Source organism: Macrobrachium rosenbergii, chromosome 12, assembly GCF_040412425.1.
Source record: "Macrobrachium rosenbergii isolate ZJJX-2024 chromosome 12, ASM4041242v1, whole genome shotgun sequence".
NCBI classification, from domain to species: Eukaryota; Metazoa; Arthropoda; class Malacostraca; order Decapoda; family Palaemonidae; genus Macrobrachium; species Macrobrachium rosenbergii.
This window is the reverse complement of record NC_089752.1, coordinates 58,106,972-58,128,811: the sequence shown is the minus strand read 5'-3', so window position 1 is coordinate 58,128,811 and position 21,840 is coordinate 58,106,972. Positions and strand designations below refer to the sequence as shown.

The window sequence follows — 21,840 nt, the reverse complement described above, 5'->3', positions numbered from 1 at the left end:
ACTGATGATGAGCTGTGGCAGACGATAGCACATTCGGTTCCCAAGCATTTTCACTGTGATCGTAGTGGAATGGGATATAGAATTTAGGCCAAAGACCAAGCACTGTGACCAAAGAGGCAGAAGCGTCGTGAGGGGGGGGGGGGGCGGGGGGAGGCTGGGGGGGAATATATGTCCCCGGGCGAAGCATTGAGGGGGCGCCAGTTGAAGTTGGGAAGACATCTATTTTGGGGGAAATGGGGTGATGAAACCAGTAACGTAGAATCTTTAAGTTTATATAAGTTTTCAGTACATATTTTATATTTAATGAAGATTGACTTCCTTTAATGTTCATTATATATAAATGCAATCATTATGTGTTAATTACTATACTATCAAATTTTATTACGTACTTATAAAATAAGTGATTCAGTGACTGCGAGTCAGTGCAAAGATATTGGATAATTACCCCCATCAATCTGGTGTTTCGTCTTCTTTCGTGAGCATTTTTTGTTCATAATGAACTGCAGACTACAATTATTTCTGCATTTTCATAAAGCTGAGGCTGATGTTATTATCAATACATAAAGTATTTTATTTATCTTTTGCAACGAAAAATGTAGTAGGAAATTTTAATTTATGCAACTTTTTTCATTCTCGAATGAGAAAGACGTCAGTCACAACAACACTGTCAAGTTGTCAACACAACTTCACAATTGTATACACGCCGTGAGAACCAAGGTATGAAAAAGTTTAGCACAGACGGTAGCCACAGAGCCCAGGCCCCAGAGGTAGACTAAATCAATTTTACTAATACTAGACTAGGAAGTGATTGCTAGTTTGTCTTAATTAAGCGGCTATTACAAGGGTAAGTTTTGCGTGAGCACAGCACCTGGTATTCCATCATCTCAGCATGCTCAGGCCAGCATAATCAGGATATACTGCTTAAACAAAGTCTCCATAATTTTCTATGAATATATACATGTATAAACATAACGAAAGAAAAAGTGAGTTAATTTGATATCCTGTATGTGCATACTGTACTGATAAAACTTAGTACATTGTAATAGAATTAAGAAAAGAAAGACAAATTTTTCTAAGAGCTATATAAATAATCCCTCAGTTCCCTGGTGTAGGCATCTTTGTCCGTGTTTCATCAATAGGCCTAGCTTCATAGAAGATGGTATGTTTTAATTTTTCAGAGATCATAAGATATGTAGAGATAAACTATGCAGAAAAAACAGTTTGCGTGAAAGAAAGTTTCCTTGGATTTATTCAAGTACACCGAAAGGATGCAGCAAGTACGGTAAGTGCAGTAATGCAGCAGCTGGAGAAAGATCATTTGCCTTTTCAAGACTGTCGTTCTCAGTGTTAAGATAATGCTGCTGTCATGTCTGGATACAAATCAGGAGTACAACAGGTACTTACTACAGTGATCCCTAAAGCAATATATGTGAACTGTAACAACCACTCACTAAATTTGGCTGCTGTTCATTGCGCTAGTCATGAGGTGGTGATGGTCACATTTTTGGAACTGCAGGCAGTCTATGTTTTCTTTTCAAGGTCAGACCTATAGATGGGAGATTAAAGAAGAATTTGCCCTATATCTGTGAGAGCTGAATCTGAAACTCAACTGAGTGTTAGAGCTGCTGCAGTTTCGACCCATACATGAAAATGTGGGGATTTGGTCCAACTTTTTCAGACCATTGAAAAGATTTGAATGAGACAACAGATACCAGAAGTGAAAACAACACAGGTATTGAGCAGAATTTTGACATTTGATTTCTTTTGGTTGCTCTAAGTTTTGGAACATTTTACTTACCAAGATTGACAGAGTCCAGAAGGGCTGCAGGTTCCAAAATGAATTTCCATGAGGCAACACAAGATATCCAGGCGTTGCAAGTTTATTTCATACTAACGAGGATATCTGCCAGACATCTATCAAAAAAGCAAAGGAGTTCTGTCATGCGTGGATGTGAGAATCGTTAGACGATGTAGTGTGAAGAAAATGCCTGTGAAACTGGAGATGATGCAGCTTTCAGCAGAAATGAAATGCAACGTCTGCTAAAAAAATACCATTGACAGAATGCGTAATGAATGGGCGAATATTCATCAGATTGCATAAACTGATTCAAAGTTTAGCTTTGATTGGATTATTATTAAGGAGTTGCTATTTACAACCAATGAAGCACACATCAAAGAAAGGTGCATTAATGTGGGTAAGTTTTATGACACTGACTTAGAAGGCTTGAAACTGTTCAGCGAAATTGTAGATTGCAGAACATGTTTAAAACACGAGATGATGTCTGGATCACTAACCCACAGGAATTACTTGTTTCATTGTACAATATGGGGATGAAAGTTTTTTCCTAAACCTTCGAGTTGCCCTTCAGATACTGCTTTGACCATTGCAGTATCAATTGCTAGTTGTGAGCGATCATTTAGTGTTGAAACTTATCCTCGCATCTGCGAACATCTATGGGGCAAGAGAGATTGTCAGCTTTAATTCTACTAAGTGTAGAGCAAGAGATCGCAAACAAAATAAACTTTGATGATGTGATAGACAAGTTTGCGGCTGTAAAGGCTAGAAAGATAAAACTGTAAACACATTGTAACGTGCATCAATACTTAATGTCCTACAGTTCATTGTCAATCCTTTTCTTTGTTTAGGTTTTCTGTTATCAATATCTGTCTAATTATCTTTACATTCTAATACCTTTATACCGTTTTATTTCCTTGAATATGGTTGATCCAAAGCATCCATCACTTTAATCTTTTTGTTTTCATTATTTTGACGCATGTTAAACATTCTTTAAAGAAAAGTAAGGTTTATAGCTAGTGAACTAATTCATCTTTGCTCTTATCAGTTTTCTTTTCAGGTATTATAACTATTCAGTCTTTACCACAAAATCTATATTTTTTTTTCTAGTATTAACTTCTGTGCTGGCAACAAATTGTACATTTTCATTATTTTCTTAGCCCCCTGTATTCCCTAATGTTTAACTCCTTTTTTAGTCAAATTTATTTAATTTGCCATTTGTCTTTGGTTATTAAGAATTACTGGTTACTGTGATGTTTTACTTTAATCTGCATTTTAGTTATCTTATCAACATTTTGAAATATATTTATGAGGACTAATGATTAATTAATTACAGTATATCTATTATATGTAAAATAAACTATTTCAGTTTGCAAATTCGGTTTGTGTTCTGTCATTCCAGAATATTATTATGCAAATTAGAATGTTTTGTTTTCAACACAATATCTCTAAATTAATGAAGGCAAACATTTTCTGCCAAGATTAGCACACTCAAATGAAAATAGTCCTCCCCCTGGGGGCCCCCCCCTTTGGGGGCACCATAAAAGACTTTGCTCCCGGGCGCCAGCAACTCTCACGACGCCGCTGAAAAAGAGGTCATTCAGTACTTAAAGGGAAATTGAGAGTAGAAAGGCTTGAAAGGTATAACATGAGGAAAATCTCGCAATTGCACTATGATCGTTGGTGCCGAGTCAACCAGCGCCGTCAGTTTTCAAAGGAAGTTCATGCAGTACGACATTTGGGCAACTTTCAAAGTCATTATATTGACACGTGGTTACCACTCATGATGTATCGATAGTGAATCTATGGTTTGCATCGTGGTATTTGAAAAATCTGAATACTTGCACCAAATAAGGTTAAGCCCAAGTTCAGTCCCGACAGGGACGGGGGTGGGAAGGGGGTGACATGTAAAAATAACTGAAACGACAGATATTAGTGTCTAACCCATAGTTTTCGAGGTCCCTGAGAAGAATAGTGACACTCCCGATGCCCTTTAAGTCCAAGTTAACCCCCAATAAGGAGGGGGTGAGAAGGGGTGGGAAGGGGGTGACATGTAAAAATAACCGAAACGACAGATGTGAGTGTCTAATCCATAGTTTTCGAGGTCGCTGAGATGAATATTGACACTCCCGATGCCCTTCAAGTCCAAGTTCAGCCCTGATTGGAAGGGGGGTTGGGAAGGGGGTGATATGCAAAAATAACCGAAAGCGACAGATATTAGTGCCTAATCCATAGTTTTCGAGGTTGCTGAGAAGAATAGTAACACTCCTGACGCCCTTTAATTCCAAGTTCAATCCCGATAGGAAGGGGGCTGGGAAGGGGTGGGAAGGTGGTGACATGTAAAAATAACCGAAAACTACAGATATTAGTGTCTAATCCATAGTTTTTGAGGTCACTGAGATGAATAGTGAAACTCCTGATGCCCTTTAAGTCCAAGTTCAGCGCCAATAGGAAGGGGGGCTGGTGAGAAGGGGTGAAAAATAAAATGTCAAAAATGACAGATATTGAGTCTAATCCATAGTTTTCGAGATCGCTAGGATGAATAGAGAAACTCCTGATACCCTTCAAGTCCAAGTTCAGCCCCAGTAGGAATGTGGGGTGAGAAGTGGTGAAATATAAAATGTCAGTAATGTTGGGCAATGTAGCTGAAGCAACTATCTTAACGGGAATGGTGGAGAGAGAGAGAGAGAGAGAGAGAGAGAGAGAGAGAGGGGTTTATCAGTTGTCATTCAGAGATTTCCTGGGCAGCGCCAGGTTGATCAGCTAATATTCTTTAAAACTTGAATTTCAAGTCAGTGACCCTATGGGCTTGTCCTATATGAGTATGGTTCTTTTTCTCAATAATAATAATAATAATAATAATAATAATAATAATAATAATAATAATAATAATAATAATAATAATAATAATAAAAATCTGCTGTTACTATCGCTCAAGTAACTAGACATTTTATTTAATCCTAAATTCTTGTGTAGTGTCGATGATCCCAGTCACATAAGAGACCAAGAATTGATGACAATGAGGCAAATAATGTAATAATTGCTCGTGCGAAATATTGTTTATCTGAACGTTAATTTCCTCAAAAATCATTTCTAACATACCACTTATTGGTGTATATTTCACCTTTGCTTGTCCCAGGAGGGACTATGGGATGATAGGAATCTCTTAAGACCTTGAATGCCAAAAGGTCAGAGGCTGCGGAGACATGATGAGATTAAAAAGATTAAGTTTATTTTTATTTGGAATTTGAAATGGAGTTGCAGCAAACAGTCAAAGGTTTTTTGTGTTATTTACATCCGGGATATCATCTGTAGTTACAAAATTTGTTGAATAATAAATTAGACCATAGGTAGTTTTGTAATATGTTCTTCAAATCCTCTTCAGGATGATTCATATATTTTTCCCAATTTCAGATAAGGACGTCATTGGCCGCTGAGTTATATGAGGTCTTCCTAGCAAAGTGAGTTTAGAACTATATATATTTCCTTGAAATTTTTAATATTAAGAGATACGTTTAATTTTTTTTTTTTTTTTGTTCGGGTGATGCTTTAAAAAAGTAGAAATAATGAGCATGTATCCAGTGGACTACGTATAGAAATCAAACAGAGGCTAGCCATCATTATAAGTCTATACGAATTTTCTACAGAAAACCAAAGTTATTATATGATAAATCATATGCAGATTATGTACAGATATAGGGCAATGAATAGAATGCTCAAGTCTGCTATGCAAGCCTTTGATACAAAAGATTTTCATTTTAGGAAACGGATTTATCAAGCAAAGTCTATTGAACGAAGCCTAATGGTTACATAATATGGCCAGTACTTATTTTATTTTGAGTCAAAGGGAGGAAGGAGCGACTCCAACCCGCGGCCCCCCCCACAAAAAAAGAAAAAAAAAAATACTAAAGAAACTTTTATATTGTTACCCCTGGTCTTACGCCTCTGCTTATTAATGTCAATTCCTGCCATATAGTTCAGTAAATGGCAAATTTCATGAGGAAAGTTTTACATTGTTACTTTGGGTGATAGGCTTACGTTAGATAGCTCAATTGTCTAGGTTAGGTGGAGAAAGAAGTTATCAACAAAAAAAGATAAAAACCCCATTTTGTCACCTTGGGCAATATGCCCACTCAACTTGGTTAATTATCTGCGCCAGGTGGGACGAACAGTTCAAAAAACTATTTACGCCGTGTATTGTCACCTTGAGGAACACCAATTTTTGACATAAAGTTAGAAAAACTTTGATATTCAATCAGCCTTATTTTATGAACTATGTGATACAGATCAGAATGAATGATGAAGTTCTATTGTCACCGGTAGGAGAGAGAGAGAGAGAGAGAGAGAGAGAAGAAGAAAGAAGAGAGAAGAAGAAAAGAAGAAATCGTTTCAAAATCAAGACTTTTCAAAGAGCTAATTGTAGGCGTATATACAACGTTACTTCGTGGCTTCTTTGTCCATCACAAATATCGAGGATATAAAAGGCCTACATTCTTCCCATTCATTAGGCTTATTGAGTTTATTAAATAAACTTTGATTGATAAGAGAGGACTTCAAAGGGAGCGGCTATTTTGTTTCCTTTCTTTAGTTAACGCCAGAAAAAATTTAATTGGCACCTAAAAGTGAGTGATATAAAATTATGTAGAAATTATTATTATTATTATTATTATTATTATTATTATTATTATTATTATTATTATTATTATTATTCAATCTTTCGGGAGAATTTAAACAGCAAATGAGCAGATAATCTTATTTTCTATTTCCAGGCGACATTACTAGCATATTATTATTATTATCATTATTATTAGTAGTAGTGTGTATCAGGTCCACAATAATATTCAAAGGTATTCTTGTTGATTTTATAAAAATCAACATAAGAAGATTAGTCGAGGGCGCCGCCATAAATATAGGAGAATCATCTAAGGGAAACAAGTCGTTCGTTAACGAGGACCCGCTAGTTAACTTTCATTTAATCAAAACATATATTAAAGGTTTTAATGTTAGGTTCAGGCTCCGTCTTTCCTTCAAATCTGATGCTGCCGTTATTTCTGACATCGCCCCGAGACACCATTATAACAGCCAGGATTCCGAGGATGTCACCGCTAACAATGAATTGCATGCAGAACAACAACAACAGGTGAGGAGATCAGGAAAAGGGATAGCCACGCGGAATATAAGAGGAGGAGAAGCAATCACCTAGTTGGACCAGTTGACCGTCATGCTTGTCGCCTCGTCAAACGGAAAAACACATCGTTGAGGTCGTCCGCTGGTTCCACACTAAAACTGGAGCTAACATATTTACTTATTGTCAATAATTTTTAGTTAGACTGAAGATGAACTCACGACAGGGTTCAAGCTTTTGTAACTTTTTATAAACAACATGAATACCTTTTAATTGTGTTGTGGACTGTTTTTTGTATTCCCGTTCTCGATCTAGAGGAGAAAGACCTAAGTAGTAGTAGTAGTAGCAGCAGTAGTAGTAGTGGTAGTAGTAGTAGTAGTAGTAATAGTGATAGTTGGTTTTCAGCTGTTGTTGCGGGAGAAAATTCAATTGACTACTAACAAGCATTTATAGCATTCTCTTAAGTACAAAATCATTTCTCCTTAGAGGATGATGATCTTATAAGGTCTAATTCACTTTGAACCAAATCAGACAATTAGGGACTCCTGAGATTTCATACTAGCTCTTTTCTTGGATGCGTAACAGTGTAAATTATTTATTGGATCATAATAGATAAGTTACGATGCTGAGATTCTTAACAGAAGATAAACAAGTATTTAAATCCTTTTCCAGAGAAGAAATAGAATGAAATATAGGCAAGTATATATATATATATATATATATATATATATATATATATATATCTATATATATATATACTGTATGTATGTATGTATGTATGTATGTAATAACATGTATGTATGTACTTATGTATGTATGTATGTATGTATGTATGTATGTGTTTAGGAAACTCAGTTTACTTTTTAAATGTTAAGTAAAAATGAAAACTTAATTATGGAAGGGACAGTAAAGGTACCTAAGTATTCAAGTCTATAAATGCTTATATATATATATATATATATATATATATATATATATATATATATATATATATATATATATATATATATATATATACACACTATATATACACGAGGTGTGTCCCAAAAGTACTGAAACGAATTTTTTAATCCTTGGTGGGCGTGATGTATAACCCAATCAGGGAGTGGGATGGTTAAGCAGGGATATGGAGGAGATATTGTAACTACTGTCAGTTGACTACGAGCAATTAGAAGAAGTAGGTGTTTTAAGAATTGCTGTTGTATATGGCAGTCTCGTTTCAATCCGAAATGCAGCCATCTACCGAACAATTATGTGCTATCAAATTTTTTGTTTTACTTGGGAAATCCTTTTCGGAAACGGTTGAAATGATTAACTCTGCGTATGGAAAACATGCACTGTCAAGGACACAAATCTACAGATGCATAAGACCTTCAAGGAAGGCCGTGAAAATGTTGAAGATGAACCACGATCTGGGCGCCCTTCGTCATCAAGAACAGATGAAAATGTTGCCCGTGTGAAGGCTGTCCTGGACACTGACAGGTGAATGAACATCAGACTCACTGATGATGAAGTAGGAATACCAAAAACAGTCGTCCATCGAATTGTTACCGAGGATTTGAACACGAAAATTTGCGCCAAACTTGTACCCAAGAACTTGACTGAGGAACAGAAAGAAACGCTTCTTTCCATTTGTCAGGATATTGTCAATCGTTTGCCTACTGAACCAAACATGTTAAATAAAGTGATTACTGGTGACGAATCAAGGGTGTTCAGTACGATCCCGAAATAAAATGTAAAGTTGTAGTGCACACTCAACATCACAAACCAAAAGAAAGCGCATGACCAAATCTCAGTGAAATCGATGTTGAATATGCTTTCGATGCAAAGAGGTCATCCACAAAGTTTGTACCTCAGGGGACCACTGTTAACTAAACCTTTTACCGAGGAAGTTTACAGAACATTTGAGAAAAAGAGTTTTGCAGGTTCGCCTGAGACTGCCACTTCTGGATCCTTCACCACGGCAGTGCACCGTGTCACACCACTTTGTCTGTCAACGAATTTTTGGCAGAAATCCATTTGCAACTCTTCTACGCCCTTTAGCCCAGATCTGGCCCCCTGTGACTTTTATTTTCAAAATTGAAATCTCACCTCAAAGGACTCATTTCCCAGAACTTGGAGAATATCAAGTGCGATATGAGTCTGTAACATTTTGGAAAATGACTTCCAGCACTGCTAAGAAAAATGGAAAAATCAACTGGAACCAACTGTATTAATTCCAGGGGATGTGTTTTGCAGGAGACGATGTTCGCTGTAAAATTCTCAATAAAAACATACCATGTGAATTTAGTTTCATTAACACACTGTTCTATATATGTATATATGTGTGTGTGTGTATGTTTATATATACACAGAACTTATATATATATATACATATAACCACATATATATATATATATATATATATAAATATATATATATATATATATATATATATATATATATATATATATATATATATATATATATAAATTTATCTTTGCGTGATTTATATACAATCATGAAGCTAAATAATAAAGCTTAATATCAAATTCACGCTACCTCAGTATATCTCGTAGCTTCATGATTGTATATAAAGCGCAGTGTGATAAAAGAACCTATAATAAAACTGCGTGTTCCCAAACGTACCAATGAACTGTCATGGCGGAAGTGGGTCATTGCCGAGAATAGTACATTTCCCCGCTCATTGACGTAAAGCAATACCTCTCGGCAAGAGACATACCTCTCTTGATGGCTCAATGGTTAAACGTCCACTGGAGTCATGAATGGGTTTTCGTCACGGGTTCGTGTCCGACGATTCAATTCATTTATCATATATAAATTCCTTCGGCGACAATTCTCCAACGGAGATATGCCGAGTGGCAATGAAGATTTTCGATATTAAGCGACATTTTGTAACTACTATGATTGTATATATATATATTATATATATATATAATATATATATATATATATATATATATATATATAATATATATATATATATATATATATATGGAACAAAATCAATACACGTTTGACAAATAAATTTTCTGGCTTACATCAGGATCGAACCCGGGTAAGACCAAAGTAGGTGGACAATGGAATAGGGTTTGTTAGTACGGTTATACTATGCCGTGCTTATTATAACTATGGCATTAATAAAATTTTCAGCGCTTTTGTATTGTATAAGTTGTTAGTATAACTGTATATGTAATCTCAAGAATAAATGTTATCATTTACTGTCCACCTACTTTTAGTTTCATATATATATATATATATATATATATATATATATATATATATATATATATATATATATATATATATATATATTTTGTGTGTGTGTGTGTGTGTAGAATCTACTGGTTTTACCAGATACTGTAATAGCAATGCCATCTTAACTACTCCGAATTCTTGCTTTTTTGAATACGCTTGTCATAAAGCCTTAAGATCCAAGCGCAAAAAATATGGAGAAAGAAATTATGATGTCCGGTAGCAGGAACAGACCTGGGTTCGTCTCCCTTTTTCAGACATCATAAGTTCTTCATATTTCTTACACCTGGATCTTAAAACTGTAGTGACAACGTAATCAAAAAAAGAAGCGCAAAGATTAAGAGTTAAGAACATTATCAACTTTAATATTACAACTTTATATATATATATATATATATATATATATATATATATATATATATATATATATATATATACACATACATATATATATATTATATATATGTGTATATATATATGTATATATATTACTTTTATCACGTACCGTGATTCATATACAATCAGTAAATACATACGTCACTTTAATATCAATTCTCTACCTCCCGGAAATAATATATTTTTTCATATATATACCAAAGGAATTTTAGTTGATAATAAGTTCGTCGTCCGTGAAGCCAGAACCAACGAGACAAGAACTCCAGGACTATAGTGGACGCATTAGCCTCACTTGCTGGCCGTGGGTTATTGCGTCAGTAGCAGTCTGGGTTCTTGTCGCTGCTAATTCCAGCCACGACTAACATAATATCAACTAAAAAATTCCCCTTCGGTAGCATATACGAAAAATATTATTTCAAATAAGCAATCGGATATTAAAAGGACATTTTTTTAACATACTGATTATATATATATATATATATATATATATATATATATATATATATATATATATATATATATATGAACATTTATAGACTTGAATACTTACTTACTTTACTGTCCCATTTTTAATTAAGGTTTCATTTTTCCTCAACAATTAAAAGTAACTGAGTTTCCCAGTCGAGAGTTTTGTTCATTATTGAAAACGAACCCATTTATTGCTGCCGTCTCAGGTCAATATCCAATTTCTTTTTGTTGTCCGATCTTGCAAAATCTCCATTGCCAATTTCCGCAAGCTTTAGACTTGTGACGCCAGTTTGTGGGGTTCATTCAATCAATCGGTCACCTGTGTGATTGATTGACCTAAGAAACGTTAAATGCTGCTAATGACGCGATCAAAAGTGTTTCTGACACTTCGTAATAGCGGGGACGACATAAAAGGAATTAAGGTCTCTCTCTCTCTCTCTCTCTCTCTCTCGCTCTCTCTCTCTCTCTCTCTCTCTCTCTTTCAGTGATATGAAACTGTTTTTTTTTTTGTTTTTTTATCGAATACCACAACACTGAAACATGCAGCTATAACTTTGTCCTGTCTGCTGACTCAGCATTAGAATCTGTGTTGATTACAGTTTTCGTTTTTAATTTCATTTTGTATTCTGTATTGCAACAGATGGCACCACAATTCATTCTTCCGTAATTTACGCATTGTGGTATTATGTTACCATTAATATTATTGTGTGTGTGTATTATTGTGTGTGTGTATTATTATTGTTATTATACAGTAGATGAAACCTATTCATATGGAACAAGCTCGCAGGGGCCATTGACTTTAAAGCCAAGCTTCCAAAAAATGTGGTGTTCATTAGGAAGAATTAAGATGAAGTAAAGTGAAATACGGAAAGAAGAGATCATGTGCAGAACACGTCAGCAAAAACCTGCTGAGTTATTTTGACGTACAGCAGATAAATCATTCCTTATATTGATGGAAGGGTAGACGTTTTAATAAACGTCCACAAGGGAAATACAAGTCACGTAGTCTCTCTGTCCTCGAGTGAGGAGGTCTTCACTGGAGTTTGACAGTGCGACAGATATTGGTCAGCATACGTGCCTGTCTATCGCTACAAACAACAGACACATGAAGAGACAAATCACGAATCCGAGTATATTCAAGACAGAGATAAGAAATTACAGATATGCATATTAAAAGCTTCAAATTTTCTAGATTTTATGCGTTTTCTAGCTTATCCGAGGATATGCCTCACTGTTTTTTTTTTTTTAAATTTCTTTTGGGCCTTTGTTCTGCATGTGTTTATTAAAAGCTTTGGAATTTGTAGTCTTCTTCTGTTCTCCCTGGCGACTCCGAGGATGTGCTTCACTCTTTCTTTCGTTTTTTTTTTTATAATTGCCTTTAGGTGTGGGTTAGATTCGGTTAGCAAGGCGCCTGTCTCGCCGTCCTCTTTATTTTAGAAGAAATTTTATATTTTGCATAGTCGGGCGATGTAAATTTGTTCATGGCTGGCACCAATTTTTTTATATAAATGTTCTGGACACTTTGATCCTTTCTATTAACTGTTTTCCTGAAATATTTCACTAAATGATCGCATCCCCCTGTCCTCTTAAACCTAAACACTCTATTTAATTGACCGGAAACTGGTGTAGGATTGCCAAAAGAACGGGACATTTGCTCTGAAATTCTGGTTCTTTTTGGCCTCCTTTTTCCTTCGATCTGCCAACGATCTCTCGTCAGAGGTGGATAAAAAGCGAGTGGAATGGCAAGCAAGCAAGCAGCCCTGATGTTCATTTGGGATTTCCAGCGAGAGGACGACAAAATACGGGTAAATGTATTTTGATGGATGGAGCAAGTTTTGTGTTTATTGGACGATTTTTTTTTTCTCTCTCTCGTATCGGAAATGGGACGCCATATTGATTTCAGATATTTTGAATTCATTATTTTTTTCTTCCAAAATCCTGAATTCATGCGGTTGTTACTCAAAAGGGGGGGATGAATTTCAATGGAGTTAAAGGAAAAGGGATTTTGAAGCATCTCTTGGAATATTAATCGTTTTGGAATATGTACAAATGATTTTTTTTTTGTGCATCTCAGGAAACGATTCTGGTAGTGATGCCATGCATAAGTTTTGCTTTTTTCGATTCGAAACTGGTAGGTTGTTGCTTACGCTCGCACAACCTACTAGGTATACATACATAAATACACATACACATACATATATATATATATATATATGTATATATACACACACCCACACATGCACACACACACGCATATATATATTATATATATACTGTATATGTATGTATACATACACACACACATATATGTATTCCACACTGTGCCTCTTCCCTTTCAAGAGGAATTCTGTAGGATGAGTATGCTAGCCCCATGACCTGTTGCTACGAGCTACGGACCATGCGAATGGTATCCCAGTTCTCTTCCACTCAGCAACCATTAGTATATGATTACATCACGAACAGAGTAGCTGAAGGCTAAGTTAAAAGAATTTAAAGGAGTCATTCTGTCACAGACAGGTGAGCATTGGATGAACACGAAATACGATCAATCTTCCTCGGCTGCTAATATCTGATTAGGAGTCTGATGAACTGTAAAATCATTATTTTTTCCTTCAGCAGTTAATTATTCCCAAGGCCAATCTAGTGTGGACGGTGTTTTCTGAGTAATGCAGCCAAGCTGAAATAACACGAATGTTTTCCATTTCAGATGTCTGATAAGACTGGGTGCGACTGCACACATCTGGAATTGTGTGTTTTTATATGAATGAATACACTCCTTTCAGTCTATGTCGTATTCTGTATAATCAAGGAGATAATTATAATGTGTTGATTATATATATATATATATATATATATATATATATATATATATATATATATATATATATATATATATGCTTATGCTTTCAGCTAGTATTCTGGCATGGGGTTGCTACCCCATGCATTCCCTAAACCATCGCTGCGATCCACTACAGTCGCCAAACTATCATGTATCACATCTCAGAAAATGGGTCTAAATTACCTCCCCATCTCGAATCGATCTCACGTTATATGATATTATAAACCCCAGAGACTACATATAAAAACACGTAAGAATAACATGCTATCTCATCTCTCAAAATTAATTATTGTTATAGAATTTGTTTACAGAAGTATGGTAAAACACGAGACTCTCTCTCTCTCTCTCTCTCTCTCTCTCTCTCTCTCTCTCTCTCTCTCTCTCTCTCATGGGTCCTTTCGGCCTCTGCAGAAGTGACTTGCACAAACTGCAGGAAAGTTTTGAAGGTTTCCTGCACAGGTCCTATAAATCATTGCGTGAAGAAGAAGAGGGCAGAGACTTAACTTTCGGATTATGTGATTTCGTGTGTTGGTGTGGGCGACCTTCTATTTAAGTGCCCGTCCCCCCCGCCCTCTCTCTCTCTCTCTCTCTCTCTCTCTCTCTCTCTCTCTCTCTCTCTCTCTCTGTATCAGAGCGCAGCCATAGATTCTGAGTTTTTGCTCTGAAATTGACGTTAATTAAAACTTCTTTTCACTTTCTGATGTTATTCTCTCTCTCTCTCTCTCTCTCTCTCTCTCTCTCTCTCTCTCTCTCTCTCTCTCTCTCTCTCTCTCTCCTTCCTTATCAGAATACTGGCATCGATTCTGAGTTTCTACTTTTTCCTAATATTTTCCCCGGAAAAGTGTTCTATTTATAAGTAAACTTTCATACCGCGATCATTCATACGTAAAGATAATTTGATAACGTTGGCGAGCGCGTAATGGACCTGGGAATCGCATTGTGGCGCGCTGACGGCTGGCAAAAAGGGGACAAAAGATCACAATTACCGATTCACCTGGGACACCTGTTGTCCAGCCCCGAGGTATTCTCTTCGAGGCGAGGACGGTTCTCAGAGCCATTGTAGACGGTTGGACATTACCGCATTTCGTTAATGCCCTCGTTGGACCTGTGAGAGAGCCAGAGAGAGCCAGTCGACGGTGGAAATGAAACGCCAGCGCACCATTATAGTTATTCATCTATGCCCCAAGGCAATGGTCTTCTGATTTTTTAGTATGAGGGCCACTCTATATATTTTACACATCTTTGCGGGCCGAAGGGAAAAAAATACGCTTCAGTTTCATGTGTTTAACTATTTCAAACTAAAGTTACAAAAACTGGCAATTTAAATCGTTTAGAGATCACTGCCCTAAGGGAAAGGCTTGATAATTAGTAAGGGAACCGATCTGGCATTTGGAAAGTGTCTTTTTCTTTGACACCCGATAGACCAGCTCTTCCCAATTTAACTTTGCGGAAAATGATAATCTTGAATTGACGGTGAAATGACAGTTCCTTTCCTGCTGTTGCAGAGCTTTGGAATTCTCATTCCTCTTCCGATTTTCCTGAGTTATAACCTTTAGAGAATTAGCGCCACCATTTTCCCTTCCTTTTCTTTTTCTTGTTTTATCTGCACGTAATATATATATATATATATATATATATATATATATATATATATATATATTTATATATATATATATATATATATATATATATATATATATATATACATATGTATAATAAACATTTATTTTTTCAGCTCAAGGAATCAGTGAGATGGAACTTAAGACGGTAACAGGATCTGAAGGATTAGGACCTTTTAAATCTGTCCTTGACATAGTCCTAAGTTTTACCCGAGGCCTTTACCTTCTTTATCCACTCAAACCTTACCACGGCGAAGGCCCGTGCTGGCATATAGCCCACTAAATCCCAACGGACTAAACCACCAACCTTTCAGAGACCTTTAGTGATTTGGTTGAATGCAGATTGCTTTGTAATTGTTGCTGATAATTGTTATACAATTCTTTCATTTAGACACTGTATTGTGTCATTTCTGCTTCTCAGGGAATAAAAGGCTATATACAAAAATTAACCATACATGTAACTTCATGTAAAAAAAAAACACAGGTGTTTTTTAGATTAAAATAACGAGAAACTCCACCAAGATTTTCCCCAAGTGCCAAGCTTCATTGTTGTTTAGGACATAGTTGATGTTCCTTGAGTGAACAGCAGAATGATGATGACATAATCCTGTGATGTATAATATATATTCCTTTTGAGAGAGAGAGAGAGAGAGAGAGAGAGAGAGAGAGAGAGAGAGCAACTTGCGTATGATAGTATTTATACTTTTAGTACCTGTTGCAAATATATTGTAGAGTATTTTTTCGTTTTGAGAGAGAGAGAGAGAGAGAGAGAGAGAGAGAGAGAGAGAGAGAGAGAGAGAGAGAGAGAGAGAGAGAGAGAGAGAGAGACGTATGATAGTTCTAATTTTAATTCCTGTTTCATATAATTTTTTTTCATTCTGAGAGAGAGAGAGAGAGAGAGAGAGAGAGAGAGAGAGAGAGAGAGAGAGAGAGACGTATGATAGTTCTAATTTTAATTCCTGTTTCATATAATTTTTTTTCATTCTGAGAGAGAGAGAGAGAGAGAGAGAGAGAGAGAGAGAGAGAGAGAGAGAGAGAGAGAGAGAGAGAGAGATGCACATGATAGTTTTTATACTTTTCATGACTATTCCAGATTTGTACAAATAATAAAACAATGTGAGTAGTAACTATGTATGATACAAATGCTATTTACAGGCTCTCAAAGAATGAAATGAATTATAATTTTGGCAATTGTATTTTTTCATGAAAGGTTTTTTTTCAGTTCAATTTCTATGCCTTTATCTAGACAATTGAATCATCAGTATGCCCTTTGTGCAGGTGCGTTCATGCTTATTCTTATTTGCGAAATGGATTCGTACCCTTTGTATACATTAGTAGACAAGTAAACTGATAGAAAAAATAATGAATTCGGGAATTTCACTCACTTTTGACGGTCGATACAGTGCGCACACACATACAGGGACAAGAGTTGTGTGTGTATGTGTGTGTGTGTGTGAGTATGTGATTTTCAGCGCTTGAGGGAGCTAGAGTGGGTAAATTTGCTTAACTTTTGTATTTTGTAGATTTATTTCTTGATAGAAAACATCAGACCTGTTTTTGAAATCAAAAGTGATTCTTGAAATCACGAGTAATGATGAAGATAACGAAAATTGTCCGACTCTTAAATGTACAACTTTCAGGCCAGGAACACGAAGTATGGTAAATATAGAAGGGCATTTGCTCTCTCTCTCTCTCTCTCTCTCTCTCTCTCTCTCTCTCTCTCTCTCCTTTTGTTTTCCCATGTGGCAAAGGACTCCACGAGATTAGTTCCTCCAACTCCTTAGGCCCACTGATCTCATCGGCAAAACCTTTGATTACTTGCGTTAGTTACTTTTAATCTTGAGTCATCGACCTGATGTCACCAGCTGTAGATTCTCTCATGCCCTTGTGATGTGACGGGTCATATGTACATCAGAAGACCAGGGATACTGTTAGAGTTTCGTCTCTTGATGTACGAAGGTTTCATTTCATTTTTTAGTGGTATAAATAATAATTTCATCTGTTGCTGTTGGAAGCAATAATTTCAGATGTTGTTGGAATCAGTCATTTTTGTTGTTGCTCGAACAATTCCATAGCTATTCTTGGCGGCAGCCACGGTATCTATTGCTGTTGGAAGAAGTAGATTTATTTGGGAGTATCATTTAATCTGCTGCTGTTGGGAGTGACAATTTTATCTGCTACTGTTGGAAATAATGATGATACACCTGGCTGTTAGTAGGAGTAATGTAGTCTTGCCGTAAGCAATAATTTAGTTTTTTCTGTCAGAAAAAAATAGTTCCATATGTTTTGAGGGGAGCAATAATTTCATTGTAGGGCGGGGGCGGCTGGGTACTTTAACCGGTGATTAGGGTAGAGGGGGTAGGGGGGGGATGGGTGGAGGGGCTGGTTGAGGATGTATGTATTAGGTTAGATTCAGTTATATAAGGTAAGCATCAATATTAATTGGTTCCCCAGATGCATTTTTATTTATTTTTTCTTTAAGATTTATATTATTAAGCATACAGAAGCAGTTTCAATTTTATCACAGAGAGAGAGAGAGAGAGAGAGAGAGAGAGAGAGAGAGAGAGAGAGAGAGAGAGAGAGAGCGTAATTTCATCCCAATGACATTAATTTGAAATTGTGCATCCTACCAAAGATATTTCCCTTTAAAAAAATGTTAATTGAAAAGTTTTGAACAGGTGTTTTTTATAGATATTTACTGACATATATTTCATAGGTCTTGATCAAACACGATGCTGATCTTTTCAAATATTCATTAGGTCTCAGTGACCACCCGACCTCAAAATATTACCTTGAGATTCCTTCCTGTAAGCCTGACTTCATTTCTTGAATATTAATTGATAACTTCTTAATTCTCTCTCTCTCTCTCTCTCTCTCTCTCTCTCTCTCTCTCTCTCTCTCTCTCCCATAACTTCCAGGTTTTACAGTACTCACACTAGTCCGTCGTTCTTGTGTCGCCACACATTTAACACAATTCATCTCAAGATCTTCAACTTTCTGTCCCATTAACATTCATTATGCAGATTTTAATCCCATAAAGGAGAGTTGGCTCAACAGCCCCCTCATACATTCCAGCCGTGGCTTACAAAGACATGACACGTCTTTTCTCAATCTGTTGCAAACACGCTGCTACCTTCCTTGCTTCGCCTTATTCCATGTCCCACCGTTATCCGTTGGATTAAGTCCCAAGTCTTGTAAATCAGTAGCACCTATTCTTTCATCATGTATATTAAGATTCATTGCCTCATCTATATATATATATATATATATATATATATATATATATATATATATATATATATATATATATATATATATAGATAGATAGATAGATAGATAGATAGATATATATTAACAGTGAATTTTTGTATGTTTAGATGCTATAGAAATCCGAACCGCTTGACAGATCCAGACAAAATTTTGCATGCGGCCTCTATGTCACCCCAGAAAGGTTTATAACTCAAAATCAAACCCCTACCCCGTGACAGACATACAAACACGGGCAAAACAGATGAAATTTTCATTCTACAGGTGCTGTTCACCTTTTCTTCAGTAACTTATGGGAGTCACCAATAGATTGGGTGGAAAACCAACCCCTTTTCTGTTGGTGGCGTCATTAAACTCCTCCCACTGTAAACCCCATAATCAGTTTGGTACATCTCAAAAAATTAAACAGATGTGTTTGACTGTATTAGAATTACTTTCATTCAGCCATAAAGAAATGGAATTCAGAATATAAGTTCTACCACCGCACTAGTCAGCCCTTACCATCCTCGCCACGGAAAAAAGTAGTAACAGACCAAGTGCTCCAGCTTTTCTTCCAGGCGCTGTCAGACGTATGATTAACCAGCAACAATAAATCCCCTATATCATACATTTTTTTATCAGAATTTACGTAAATTTTTATCTGAATTTTATGATAATTAATAGTATAATAGTTTATTACTCCGAGAAAATTAAAATTGAAAACATAATTATATCGACAATTTCTATAATAGCCCATTCGGACTTCGGCCCACCCTTTCCCCTCAGACACGCCAGAGGAAACTGATGCAAGTTCGTTAACATGCTCAGGAAACCGAATACAATTGCAACTCTCTTTACGGTATCTAAAATTACCACCGTGGTAATAATTTAATATTTATAGAGCCAACGGACATTGTATCTTAATAACTTATGGATATTCTAAAGATATTTGTCAAGCTGACAGCTTACCATCTTGGTTTTATGCGATAACGAATGAATACCGGTCTTGAAAACGAGGTGGTAATTAGGCGACTATACGGTCCTTGGTTGACTGAAGTTGTGCGTATACCCAGACCACACTTCGTTCCCGTAGTCTTACTGACATGTCTTTCATCAGTTGCGGTTGTATTTTCGTTATTGCTGTGAAATAATACAGTTAAATTCTGATCTGACTGAGAGAGAGAGAGAGGGCAGGAGGAAGGCTAAGTTTAGCACAGGCTTTCGATGACTGTGAGATCAGTGCCTGCGTAATATTCGCATTTAAATATGACAATACGATCACTGACGAGTCATTCTTTTGTTCATGGAGGGTATATATAATTCGTCAAAGGGTCCCCTATATAGCCTCTACAGAGATTCATCCGCTATTCATTTCCATGAGTGAATCTCTTCACACACTCACCTTTTGGTATAGGTGGATTTCTGTTCGTTGTGGAAGTCTGTTAGGCAATGACATGTCACCCTTTCCCTAAGTAGAGTCTTCTTAAATGATTTCAAGACAGAATTATTAATCACAGGAAATTAAAAAATTTTCCGTGATAGTACACATGCTTTACACGACAAAACAAGTCAAAGGAGATGTAGGAAAATTTTTCTGGGTCCTTCAAAGTTTTCCCGGCAAACGCTGGGTTGGTTAGCTAGCATATATATATAAATCTAATATATATCTATATATATGTATGTGTCTGTCTGTATGTGTTTATGTATAAATAAATGTAAATGAACCTTTGATTTACATCAGATAGAGAAGTAAAAACAATCCCACCACGATCATTCCTTAGAGATAATCAACATATCCAATCATACAAAGCGAATGTAAAATTTTCAGCATTATAGCACTGAAAGCAAAGGAAAACTGATTGCATTAGCATAATTTCCAATGAAGTCTCGTACATGAAAGTCCAGGATTTTGACTTATCACTAGGCTTTAGAATGATAAATTAGATGAAGTCGTGAATATAAGTAACCCACTCATATCATTATATAACCTATCTATCTTTATTTACTCATATTCATTTTGACCATCGTCATTATTTTGTGTGCCCTTAGGCAGACGACATAATTTCATTTCCTTGTTCATTCTTTTATTCCATGATTCATTTAATTTACTAAAATCTCAATTCCTTTTCATTCAGTACATACTGTATATGTCACAGTTCCGATCATCCTTTACATTCAGATCTATCCCAGATTAAATCATCCAGCCTGTACCATAACAGATATATAGTTAACACTGGCAGTCATACTGCCTACTGTGAAGTTTGGTTATAGACTTTTTACTAGAAGTTTTATGCCTTTTGTGACCAAAGTTTGGATTGGTCTCTCTCTCTCATCCTGTAGATGAATCGTTGGAACTTAAAAAAAACCAAATTTGTGCAAAGTGTTTTTGTCGTGAATGCTGACGTGAGTCAGCACACTTTGGTCACAACGGGAATAAAACTTCTAGTAAACAGTCTTTCACTAAACCTTACAGTAGATAGTATGATTGTCGGTATCAACTTTGTTCATTATTTTTTTATTTGTTATTTATTCTTCACAGTTTATTCTCTACTTCTCAATTTCCTTTTCTGTACTGGGCTGCTTTCCCAATCGGGGCCATTGGGCTTGCAACACACATCATGTAGGTTCAGCTTGGCTTATAATAATAATAATAATAATAATAATAATAATAATAATAATAATAATAATAATAATAATAATGTCAGTGAAGGTATCGATACACATAGGCAAGGAGGGCTACCCACAATTCGTGAAACAGAAAAGAATGACCAGGCCATGGGATAGGTCACAGACCTTTGGGAAATCCTGATAACATATAGTTCCTGCCTCTGATTGGCTAAGGGATATGGGGAATACAGTGGGCAATAATCGTATTAGGCCTTTTTGTCTTTCTTTCTTTCTTTCTTTCTTTCTTTCTTTCTTTCTTTCTTTCTTTCTTTCTTTCTTTAAGAAGTTATTATCCTCTTGGAAACTGAAGTAGAGTAAATGAAATCTAGTGCAGGTTTTTCGCTTTTGCGCTAATCGATTTCGGTAAAATACTTCTTCGGTTTTTCAAGAGGGCTGAACGCAAGTTGATTGCGATGTAGGTTAAAAAAAA

At 36.0% G+C, this 21,840-nt stretch overlaps 1 protein-coding gene and 1 long non-coding RNA gene across 2 annotated transcripts in view; one reads left to right on the top strand and one right to left on the bottom strand.

The window, feature by feature from the left end:
- LOC136843683 (uncharacterized) overlaps positions 1 to 21,840 on the top strand; it is a 252,254-nt gene that overhangs the window by 139,479 nt on the left and 90,935 nt on the right. Inside the window, exon 2 of the long non-coding RNA XR_010854645.1 lies at positions 5,210 to 5,256. This is a non-coding gene — a long non-coding RNA (uncharacterized lncRNA). The remainder of the gene's footprint in view (positions 1 to 5,209; positions 5,257 to 21,840) is intronic.
- LOC136843681 (protein PRQFV-amide-like) overlaps positions 1 to 21,840 on the bottom strand; it is a 217,392-nt gene that overhangs the window by 175,118 nt on the left and 20,434 nt on the right. The gene's annotated exons all lie outside the window — the stretch shown is intronic.